Source organism: Mustela nigripes, chromosome 2, assembly GCF_022355385.1.
Source record: "Mustela nigripes isolate SB6536 chromosome 2, MUSNIG.SB6536, whole genome shotgun sequence".
Taxonomy (NCBI): Eukaryota; Metazoa; Chordata; class Mammalia; order Carnivora; family Mustelidae; genus Mustela; species Mustela nigripes.
The window spans coordinates 200,041,762-200,054,886 of record NC_081558.1 but is presented as its reverse complement, the minus strand read 5'-3'; the positions used below and the strand labels follow the sequence as shown (position 1 = coordinate 200,054,886).

Sequence of the window (13,125 nt, the reverse complement as noted above, 5' to 3'; positions counted from 1 at the left end):
TATAAATGAGTTAATTAGAATTTCATTGAAACTAGTTGCTAATGAGAATTCCATAGCAAAAGTTAAATAATTTATGTACCTTTCTTATAGAGCCGACCTAGGATGGATGTTATGTTGGATAACAGCTCAATGATTCTTTTTTTTTTTTTTTTTGTAGAAAACATACGTGAGAGAAACAATATTGAATGCCAGGACTATAGAACTATTTTCAGTTCAGAGATATGAATCTTTAAGTAAAAGTAAACTTCATAGGACAATCAGAACAGGTGTTTATGTAAATGCAACCTTGAAGTTTACATTATATATGAGTAAAATTTACCAATATGTGACAATTTTCCTTTGTATATTTAAAATACTTTAGTTTCACAAGTTATTTTATATTCTCTGCCTAAACTCAAAACATTATCATTTTATGTCAAATTACAAAAAAGTCCAAACACAAAAAAGCTGATACTCAAAAATTTAATTTAATTTTAATAATATTGTTTTCCCAAAATACTGAAAGTACATGCATCTATTATGGTATTTGTAATACTCACTCAAGAAAGAATGCATGGCCATTGGTCTTTCCTGATATTAAAGTAATGTAGTAGCTTTGGTCACAAATGGAAATAAAGACAAGTCTGTCTCTGGTTTCATATCTGGTTCTGTCTTTGGGGCTTTGCAGGTCCTATAACTAAAGTGTGCAGCAGATTGGTTAATTCCTCTGTGTGTGAACTAGAGCATAATGAGAGGGAAATAAACTCTCCCCTGGGAACAACTGAGCAGAAGTCTGTCTGATAACCATCTGATTCATGATCACTGCTATATTTTAGCCGTTGAAATGAAGTATTCCCTAGTCAAAAACTTGGCTATAAAATAATGGGTGAATAAACTTTAAGGTGCTTAAGTTATGCTGTTTAATCATGTATTTGAATTGCATAGTATAAATTATGTTGACTATGTCATAGGTCAATTGTCTCTGAACATATAATTTAACTATATAAAAGATTATAAAAATTTATTATATTAATCATAGGTTAATCAAGAGATGCTATGCTTTTATTTATCTTTTTTAAAATTTAACATTACAGTATTTTAACGAATCAATGAAATAATTTTCCTGACAATGTAAGTTTAGCTGTCTACATAAATGTCAATGTCCAATTATTGTAAATAACCCTTTTAAAAAACACATACCTCAGGAAGAATGTTGATTTTTAATTTAAATGTGCTTTAACATCAGTTTTTTGGTTTTTTTTTTTCAGAGTGTTAGCAATGTATTTACATATATTACTAATGACTAACATGTTCTTAGATCACTGGTTCATGTTTGGTTCAATATTGAAAATAATAAATTATTTTAATCGCTCTTATGGCTATAAAATTACATTACTGTAGCTTGGGCATAAAAAATGAATTATCTAATATGCAAGAACCTGTAAATATATCAATGAAGTAGGATAGGTTTCTCTAGATTGTCAACCTTTTAGTTTTGCTTACAGATCGGAAGCCAGGGGTTTCTGGTCATATATCCATGTCTATCATCCCTTCATTCCCTAAGTAGTAAGCTAAGGCCTACTACTTATAAGGGATAGATGTGGAAGTCAGAGCTACACCAGTGATCAAGGAAAACATTGTCCTTGCGTGTTTAGAGCGTATAGACTAGCAGGGATAGAGCATGTAAACTCAGGATTTTCCCAAGTCATGTGTTAGGTGTTTATCCTGCATTTTCTATAGTATAAAACCCCAGAAACAATTTGTTTCTTTACCTTGCCTTGACACACAAAGTCATTGTGAAATTGCTCTAAAGGAATAAAGTGCTATGTGTATGTATATTAGGGAGGCCTAACTAACCCTGGCCCTTACAAAACTCTTCCGGAACAGCATTAAACCAATTATTTAAAATGCAACCCAGAAGAATGAAGAGTCATTCAAATGGGCAAGGTAGCTAATGGGATATTTTTAGCCAAGAAACCTGCATTCAGAATTCTGAGGCAGAAACAAATATGCCAAGTCGAGAATATTAGGGATCTATGAGGTTGCAGTTTAGAAAACAAGGCTGGGGGTGGGGAGCAGTGGGCATAGGTAATGTTACATAGGACTATGTGTATTATTTTAGGGATTTTTATTGTATGTGTCGACAAATATCAAACGGATTTAGAAACAGAAATTGACATTGTTTACATGTTTGAAAGTTTCTATTGTTATGTTTTATAATAATAATAATAATCTCCATATACAAAAGATTTGATTCAGTTGATATTCTCTTAAATAATGAGGAAATAATATCCAGGTAAATGAACAAAGAATTCTCTATATAATAATGCTATTATTACAGGAGTTATGCATAAAAAAGATTATTTTCCTCTCAACAATTTTTCTTAGCTCCAGATATTAGGCTATTTTCATAAAGAATCGATTTACTCTAAAGTCATCTTGTGGAAGGCATTGCTGCTTATTGGTAAGCATCTTGTTTGGGAATCCCTGCCACAAAGTAGCCTAGAAGCCTCTTTTTTTTTTTTTTTATTTTAAGCTTTTATAGTTGAAGAAAAATTACTCAATAAGACTTTTGTACTATTTGGGTACAGCAAACAATACTGTCAATAGAAAAAAAAAATAACAGAAAAATGGAGTCTTAATAGTGATAGCAACATTGATAATCAAATATGAATTGGTGTGGGTGTTTGGAAGGAAAGGGCTGGGAAGTTCCACGTTTGCAGTAGAAATGGTGCCTTGCTGGACACATGCGTGCCCTGGGGTAAATGTGGAGGCCAATCTAATCTAAAAATATCTCTAAGGGGACTCCTGGGCGGCTCAGTTAGTTAAGAGTCTGCCTTCAGCTCAGGTCATGATCCCAGGGTCTTGGGTTTGAGCCCTGCTGAGTTGGGAGCTTGTTTCTCCCTCTCCTCTTATCCCTCCCTCCACTTGTTCTCGATATATCTCTCTCTCAAATACATAAATTAAATCTTAAAAAAAAAAATACAAAAAAAGTGTTGGCCTTCTGCTGAGGTCATGATCTTAGTCAGGGTCCTGGGATCCAGCTCCACTTCTCCTTCTCCCACTGCCCCTCCATTCCTCCCCTTACGCTCTCCTCTCTCTCTCTGTCTCTCTCAAAAAACAAACAAGCAAACAAACAACTCTGTAAGGCATTACAGTAATAATGTACAGTGAATTTGATCAATGATATGTTTACACACCATAAAATATGGAAAAATAGCCCTGATATTATATCAAAGAATTAGATAACATATATTTAAAAAGGTGAAAAATGTCTCCTTTGAAATAAATGATCAAGCATTGTTCCTTCATAACATAATTTCAATAAAAAGATGGACTTATCAAATATTTTCTTATTAATACAGTTCTCCCTTCCATTTTAAAGTCATTTTTTATTTACATTATAATTATACTGTTTCATGTTATAATTTAAATATTTATGTGAGAGTGCAATAACAATATATATTTGCTTATAATGCTGATTTTTTTTTAATTTTAAGGGTTTTTTATTTATTTATTTATTTATTTATTTATTTATTTAACAGAGAGAGAGAGAGAGAGCACAAGCTGGGGAGGGGCAGGTAGTGGGAGAAGTAGGCTTCCTGCAGAGCAGAGAGCTCAACATAGGCTCAATCTCAGGGCCCTGGGATCATGATCTGAGCTGAAGACAGACACTTAACTGACTGAGCCATTCAGATGCTCCTCTGGTAACATTAATTAGGAGAAAAATTATTACAGAACAAAAGCAGGTATAGTAGTAAGAGACTATGCTTATTAAGTACCAATAGATCACTCCCCAATATCTGTGACTTAACATAACACAGTTTTTCTAACTGTATAATACATTGAAAACAAGTGAATGCAGAGCCCACACAATTCCATGTGTCACATAAAGGTCCAACATGTTAGGCACACTTTTTTGGCTCTCACTGTTCTTCTTTTGTGTGACCCCTTTCCTCTGAGTGTGGAGAAACCTGTGACTTTCTCTTAACCAATAATATATGGCAAAAATGGTGGGATGTCATAATAAAATCTTTAAAATAAGATAAAATGTCATTAAATAAAACATAAATAAAACAAAAGCTAACAGCAAATTTTCTATTTACAGGTTAATGATGTAAAGAGCTCAGCAGATCTTATTCCTAGTGAAAAAAAACTATAACTGGTAAAAATTGTTGATAAATAAAAAACATGTAAATACTTTAAAAATGTCCTAAGGGCATGGAGCAAATGTAGAAATATTTATTCAATAAAATAGAGCAAATTTTAGGATGCATTTAATAATAATGTGTATATTTATATTTTGAAAATTACAAAACATTTTTTTGAAGAAATTAAAGAGACATAGAGGTGTCAGGGCATAGTCAGTTAAGCATTTAACTCTTGGTTTCTGCTCAGATATGATCTAAGGGTTGTGGGATTGAGCCCTTCATCAGGCTCTGCACTCAGTGCAAAGTCTTCTTGAGATTCTCTCTCTCTTTCCCTTTGCTACTCCCACTCTTGTTCTCTCTCCCTTTCTCTAAAATAAATAATTAATCTTAAAAAAAGGAAATTAAAGAGACATAAATAGTCAAAAGACAACCCATGTTCATTGAATGGATTTAATATTGCTAAATTGGTAAAGTTCTCTAATTATATCCTCAAATTCAATTAAATTCCTATCATAATCACAGCTGCCCTTATATATATCTTGATCTTGAAACTCATGAAAATGCTGAAAATGATCTTAGAAAAGGAGAAAAAGAGCCAGAAGACTCACATTTCACAGTTTCCAAAACTTATGACAAAGCTACAATAATCAAGAAATAATGGGACTGGCATATGAATAACACTGTAGATAATGCAATGTAATAGTAGCAATCTAATAAATATAATTGAGACTCCAGAAATCAATCCTCATATTCATTGTTTGCTTTATTTTCTCTCCATAATGAGAAAGAAACATCAACTTTCGTTAACTGTTTCTGCCACTATATACTTCAAATGTTGTTATTAATCCGAGGGGAAAACATTCATCTTTAAGTACTGAGTGGGATCCTAGAACCACTTCAGTAAAGTAGAGGAGGGCTTCTCAGATTTCAATGTGGATATGAATTACGAGGATATCCTCTTAAAATGCAAACTCTGAATCATTAGTTCTTGGGTGGAGTTTGAAATTCTATTAATGTAGGGTACAGACTTACTTGGAGTGACAAGGGACAACAGTATTTTAATTTAAAGCAGATATTAGTAAAATGAGAATCTCTATGGTAATAGGAAAAAAACAGATGATCTACATGGTTAAGAAGTCTGGATATACCTCAAATACACATATTCCACCCCCCCAAAAAAAATCTCATCCTGAGAGAAATTGGGTAGCTCAGTCTGTTAAGCATCCTGATTCTTGGTTTCAGATCAGGTAATGATCTCAAGGGTCATGAGATTGAGCCCCATGATCAGGTTCTATCATGGACATGGAACCTGCTTAAGATTATCTCTCACCCTCTCTCTCTCTCTCTGCCCTTCCCCTTCCCCTGCTTGTGCACACACACATGAGCATGTATGCACCCACTAATAAAGTTTCATCCTGGTAGAATCTTATATTATCACAATATATTCATAGTAGATATAGAATAGGGAATATCACAAATTAGAAAATACCAATAGTATTAATTGATAAGGAAAAACTGTGTTCGAAGATGGCTGACCAAACCAGCAGGGGAATCCCAGTTCCTGCTCAGCCCCTTCCGGGTTCTTCCTGCCCTGCTTGTCACGCACTCCAAAAGGGCCACGTATATGGAAGTCGAAGTGTATAAATTACTCCCGTTGCTTGTGCTTGGGACTCAGACCTTTGGAGATCACTCCCCTCTGAGCCTGCTAGAGTCAAACAAACTTCCTATCCTCTAAGATTTCTGATTACTGCTTGGTTCTTCCCTCAGGCAATCCAGTCCAGGTTCTGTAACATAAAAACCTATATTTTTTAGTGCTCCTAGAAGAATCTTATATGAATATCCTTCTTTAATGCTACATTGTGTGGTACCCTAAAGAGAAAACACCACACAGAACAAAATGAGAAAACAAGAGTTAATTTATTCCTGATACTCTGCAGCAATAGGGGAGAGAGCACCAAGTGCATACCCAGCTCCACAGACACAAAAGGCAGGAGTGCATTGAAATGCTGAGGTGATCTAGTGGACATGAGGGGGGAGGTTGATCAATAGAAGGTATCCATTAAGTTATTCCTGAGTTTGCAAATGTTTTTCTCTGTGATTAGGCCATCTGTGTTTCCTAATTGGCTTTACCCAAAGGAAAAACAAACTTTCTCCTATCTTGATCACCAGAAGTAGTTTTACAGCTTGGAGCAAGACTTCAAGTTATGCTGGACTCGGGCCCCTGCTCTCCTGTAGAGATTGAGAAATAGGGCTGACTAACAGGGAAACTGAATTGCAAAGGGAGGGCTTCTAAGCCAGGTTCTTGAGACACAGTCCTGGGTTGTCAAACCGGCAAGAGGCTTTTCAAAAGATTTACATCTCAAAGGGACAAAGAAAGAATTTAAAATTACAAATTTTGCAAAATAAATGCCCTTAGAAAAGGAAGATCACTGGCTTCTTTACCAGATACCTAAGGATTTTTCAAATTCAGTGCCACAGCGAGGTAAAGCTATCTCTGATGCACACATTCTAATGCACACAATGAATGTCCTTCCAATGACAGGAAAGACACATGTGTTAAAATGTGGCTTATAACTTCATGCACAGTTTCTCCTAAACAAGTATTTCCTTTCCCCTCCCCAATTTTATTGAGAAATAATTGAAATATGTCACTCTCCAAGGTTAAGACATGCAGTCTACAATGGTAGAAATCTAGCTCGTGGAGTTTCATCGATAGCTTGAATCCAGTTGGTCATATCAGATAATAGGGTTTGCTGTGGCATCTACATGAGTGACCCAGAGATTTGATAAGAAGCTGGAAAAAAAAAAAAAGCTGGAATTCTTTTTCAACTCTTCACTGCCCCAAAGAAGTATCTTTTAAATTCTCAGCCTATAGTTTTCTAAGTGTCAGACCAAACAGACCATCAGTAAAAATAGAACAAAATTTACCAAAAGAATTATTGACCATGGTAAGAGAAGGGCCATGACTTCTGTCCACTAAGTAGAATAATAAGGCCCCATTTAGGCTCTAGTTTGAAGCTGCAGAGTGGAGAATAAAGTCTCTATCAAAGATGGGAAAAATGTTAATTTTTCACAATTTAAAGCTGTTGGACCCAATCTTTCCATATTCTTGGACATACCAACTCACTTTTACAACTGAGGCATGTTGGACCTTTCCCATGTTTGGCGTTATTTACCAAAGTCTGAGTTGACACACCCAAAATAAAAATATCAACAACCTGTCACAGAATCTCCACTGTTCTGAAAAAAAATGTGTTGATAAATGATTTATCTTAAAATAACAGTAAAGGAAGTTCTTCAGTCTCATACAATCCAAACCACAATCCAAAACAATGAGTAATAGTAACAGTAATTATGTAACTATAAAAAGACAGTTAAAATGTTATTATCTTCCTTTCTTCTTTTAGTTGATTAAACTGATTTTTAACTGATTTTTATACAAACATTTTGTACCCAATAAACATATTAAAAGATGTTCAACACCATTAGGCATCAGGGATACAAATTAAAACCACGTCAGATACCACGTTACATCCTCCAGGATAGCTATCAAAAAAAAAAAAAATCAAACAGATAATAACAAATATTGGCAAGGATATGGAGAAATTGGAACCTTCAAATACTTCTGGTGTGAATGTTAAATTGTTCAGTGACTTTAGAAAACCACCTGGCATTCTTCAAAATATTCAACATAAAATTACCACAAGATTCATCAAATTCACAAGTAGGTATATAGTAGTCTTCAGAGAGCTGAAAATATCTGTCCATAAAAAATTTTATGTGAATGTTCACTGAAGCATTATTCATGATATATAATTCATCAATTGATGAATAGATACATATGATATGGTATACTCATTCAATATTGTTTAGCAATAAAATATATAATGTTCTGATTCATACTACAATTTAGATGAACCTTGAAAACATCATATTAAATGAAAGAAACCAGTCATGAAGCCTGCATGTTTTATTTTTCCATTTATAGGAAATGTCCAGAAAGGAAACTCTGTAGTGACAGAATGAAGATTAATGGTTGCCCAAAGCTAAGGCTGGGAACTGGGTGAAAAACAGGAGTGATACCTAAGGATTTCTTTTGAGGTGATTATATGTTCTAAAATTGATTGTGGTAATGATTGCACAACTCCATGGACATACTAAAAAATTCACTTGCATATTTTAATTGGTGGATTTTATAGTAAGTAAATTATATCTTAATAGAGGTATTTAACAACTTATCTAGATTTGAGATATAAATTCCTCTGGCTAACACAGAATAATTCACCCAAAACTCAATACCTTAAAAAAATACCAGACCTGTTTCTGGAGGATAATCAACAAAAGGTAAAGGCAAATTGAGAAGAGGAGCTTAAAGTTTGTGAGGTATACATGTTAAGGGACAAAAAAACAAGCTCTTTCAGGATAAACAAGAGTAAATTGATTTTAATCTGGAAGTAATGTCAGAAATCACTAGCTTTGTTCTGAGCTAGAGATGTTTGTTTATTTTTTATTTTTTAATTTTATTTATTTTTTGTTTACTTTTATTTACTTTTTTAGAGAGAGAGACTGAGTGCAAACAGGGGGAGGGGCAAAGGCAGAGGGAGAGAGAAAATCTCAAGCCGTCTCCAGGCTAAATGTAGACCCTGATGACAGGCTGGATCTCAGAACCCTGAGATCATAACCTGAGCTGAAATTAAGAGTCAGATGCTTAACCAACTGAGCCACTGAGGCTCCCCTATACATGATTTGGTTTTAAATCTTCAAAATTAAAAGTAAGTGTATGGGACATCTAGGTGACTCATTCAGTTAACCATCTGCCTTTGTCTCAGGTCATCCCAGGGTCCTGCGATGGAGCCCTGCATTGGGGCCCTTGCTCTACAGGAGTCTTCTTTTTCCTCTCCTTCTTCCCCTCCCCTCTGCTTGTGTTTTCACACTCTTGCTCTCTCTGTCTAGTATGCTCTCTCTCAAATGAATAAATAAAATCTTTTAAAAATATTATTAAAAAAGTAAAGGTACAATCTTGTATTTAGTTCTTTGATAATTTTTTGCTAGTTCTGAGTTTACATTGTAACTTTTATGTTAATTATGCTTTCATATTGCAAGCCAGTCCAAATAATTTTAGAAGTTTTGAATGTGATGACTCAAGTTTTGAATATATTTTTAAAATGCAGAAATTGGGGTGTCTGGGTGGCTCAGTGGGTTAAAGCCTCTGCCTTTGGCTCAGGTCATGATCTCAGGATCCTGGGATTGAGCCCCACATCGGGCTCTCAGCTCAATAAGGAGCCTGCTTCCTCCTCTCTCTCTGCCTGCCTCTCTGCCTACTTGTGATCTCTCTCTGTCAAATAAATAAATAAAATCTTTTAAAAAAATGCAGCAATTTTGCACAGCTCACTTTTATGTATGTTATATTATTTAAATATGTGTTTAAAGTATACATAGGACATACCTTGAACTTTAAAAAATGATATTTTTTATAGTGTCATATATAGTGTATCAAAAAACCCTTTATTTTTCAAGTAGTATTAAACAAATCAAATTCACTAACTAACTAAAGAATATGCTGGTTCACGTACTAGTACATATAGAAGTTTGCTTCAAGTAAGTCTTTAGCTAGTAGCTAAGCAATGCTACCTAAGACCAGTTTCTGGTCATTCTTCTAACAATTGACTTTATCTTCACACTGACTTCCCTTTTGGTAAGAAATTCACTACTAACAGATTCTGGGTTATACAAGTATCACAGTGTTGAAGGGTTTCAGGGTTCTTGTCTCACAGAGTCAAAGAGTAAACATTGCAGACAAAAAGATGAAGTGAAGTGAAAGTTTATTAAATGCAGGCAAGACCAGAAAGGAAAGAAAGTTCTCTCTAGAGTGAGAAGGATCCCAAATGTGTTGCCAAAGAGGGCTTTTATGGTTTGTTTTTTATAGAAAATTGACCAGAGAACTTGAAAAATATCTTGTCTATAAGACTTAAGACAAACAAGGTGGATTTGTTGTGTTCCCTTCTCTCAGATTAATATATTGTCTGTAACATTTCTCCACATCTGGCATTTCTGTGAGCCTGGTTATGTAGTCACCTATGTGACCCTACCTATTTCTCCCTACTCAGCCTTTCTGGCCCTTATTCAACACCATTGCTGACAAAACCTTAAAGAAGCACTCTGATTCAATTAGCTTAAACCATGTTATGAGTAAATGTACAATCCACATGACCAATATATATGTAGAATATATAGATATATTCTATATACATAGAATATATAGTGATTAAACTTAGCAAACTTAGAATCCACATGACCAAGAGGCTAGAATATATAGTGATTAAACTTAGCAAACTACACACTTCAAACAGCTGTATTTTGATGGTGGGATGGTTCTCAGTATTCCAGACTCATATGTACCTTAAAAGAAGCTAGTAATTCAGTGGAAGGTAGAAGAGAAAGACAGTGTTGGAAAGACAAACCCAAAGATCCAATAAATAACTTAATTTTGTAATGAAATTATTAAATGCAGAGCTGTTCCTAAATTTCATTTATTATGATAAATGTCAAGGTTAGTTTGTTTTTTAGATAGGTTTTATTGTCTCAAGGAAAATTTTTACAAAATTTGGCAATAAAAACTTCCAGTGTTTTTAATCTATTATTTCAATATCTTCAAAGACTTCACATTGAGGTCTAAAATAAGACAAATTTTTCTACTCTTCAAGGTTCTTCTAGCTGTTCTAAGAATTAAACTGACAAAAGTTAGATTAACAGAAGAAAAAAAATCAAAGGTTAATTCCACATGCACAGAGTCCAAATAATACAACTGAAACCTGAAGAGATGACCAAGGCATTCAGTTTTTCTACATTTTAGACACAGAAACAAAATCTGTGAAGATCTTACAGGACAAAAAAATATATATATGTTTAGGAGCTTCAAATAGTAAGAAATACTAAACTCTGGGTTGCAGTAGTAAATTAGTAAAAGTAACATGGTTTGTTTATACAGTCTTCTTGGCTCTGGATTCCTTATCTCTGGTGATAATGATATCTCCTTACTTTCCTGTATAGGAAAGATTTGTTTCACATGGGGAATTTATTCCTGTTTTTTGGAGACAAAGGAGGGTCAGAGCATCTTTTTTGTATTGACTGTTTCTCAATTTTAATTCAAAATGATCAAAATGCCATTCTGGAACATTTAGGGGCAAACTGTCCTTGACTTCTATAGCTATAATAGCAATGGGACATATTCACTTAAAAACATCTGTGACCTCAGGGATTTGTTGCAGTGTTACTGGATAAATTCTTTTATTTGTAACTATTTCTTAATATTCTTACTTATATTTACTTACTTATGGAGACCAAAGCAATATAATAATGGTAAGTTTGACATGAATACAGTCATGGGAGAAAGGTTATCAAATGATGCAATATCCAAAATAAAGCGAGTGCACTGATAAATTAAGAGGAGCTGATAAAGCTGTCTCCTTCATCTATCATGCTGTTTTCATGTTGGTTACATATATTTTGATATATGTGAAATATTAAATAATTTTAACTATATGTAAATATTTATAAATTCATATTTATATATAAAATTAAAGATGTAAACTATATATGTAGAAATCAAGGCAATGAGTTACAAATGATGGAAGGCCTGGAACAAAGGAAATTACTTTCTGAAACATTTGAAGATTTGTTTTGTGGATAAAAGTAATGTTTCTCAGTACCCCCTTGGAAAAATCTGAACTAATTAACAAATAGAAAAAAAGGGACACCTAAATGGCTCAATTGGTTGGGTGGCTGCCTTGGCTCAGGTCATGATCCTGGGGTCCTGAGATGCTGCTCAGCGGGGATTCTGCTTCTCCATTTACCTCTGCTCCTCCCATTTCTTGTTTGTGCTCCCCTGCACTCTCTCTCTCTCTTTTAAATAAATTAATTAAATCTTCTTTACAGGGGCGCCTGGGTGGCTCAGTGGGTTAAGCCGCTGCCTTCGGCTCAGGTCATGATCCCAGCGTCCTGGAATCGAGTCCCGCATTGGGCTCTCTGCTCAGCGGGGAGACTGCTTCCTCCTCTCTCTCTCTCTGCCTGCCTCTCCGTCTACTTGTGATTTCTGTCTGTCAAATAAATAAATAAAATCTTTAAAAAAAAATCTTCTTTACAAAATCAAATAGAAAAGAAAAAATGGGGCAGTGATGCTATTATCAGAATAACTCATAACAATGTGGTCCCTACACCAAGGCATTGGAATCAATGTAGGGACTTCTTAGAAATATAAATTCTGAAGTCCTGCCTACAGAAAAAGAAACTCTCAAGTTGAGTCCCTATCATCTTTTAACAAACTCTTCTCATGATTCTGATGCACAGTAAGGTGAGAAATTTTAAATTCTCAAGGTTTTTATTTTTTTAGCAAAGAATATTTAAAATTTATTTTTAAATTATCTTGGTCATTGGTGGAGTCAAGGGGCATTTTTAACTATTTATAATTTTTATAAATTAAACAGCATATGATCATAAGTCAGGAATAAACAGTGGAATTATGGGTAGATTTTTTTCTTACATTTGATTTCTGTAGAGTTTTGTGTACTTTTGATTTTTTTTCTTTTTCAACATCAGATAGATAATGTGCCAACATGGTTGTGGCAAGGTTTGAGGAATGCACATGTCATGCAACAGCATGGACATCCAATCTTCATGCTTATGAACTACAAAAGAGTCTGTATTTTTTATTTTTAAAATACCTTCATGATTTGAAACTATTTATATTTAATAGGCATATAACTGTGTCATGAGCTGTGCTGAACCCTATGCACAGTGGCTTCTCTGAAGCATGTTATAACATTATATTAAATTAAATATTCATATCATCATCTTCTAGCTGGGGGGTATGTTGCTCAGAGCAGTCCTGATCTCATATATAGGTGAGCAGGGGTGCTACCTTGGCTCATGCTGCACCAGGATTCATGAAATCCCATACTTATGAGGGCTTTCTTCAAAAAAGCCCCTGTCTGGCACA

The 13,125-nt window shown here is 34.4% G+C and overlaps 1 non-coding gene across 1 annotated transcript; it reads right to left on the bottom strand.

Moving 5' to 3' along the window:
* Nucleotides 1-12,719: 12,719 nt before the first annotated feature.
* On the bottom strand, nt 12,720-12,826 carry LOC132012765 (small nucleolar RNA U13). Its single transcript, XR_009402745.1, has one exon. It is a non-coding gene; the product is annotated as a small nucleolar RNA U13 (small nucleolar RNA).
* Nucleotides 12,827-13,125: the final 299 nt, after the last annotated feature.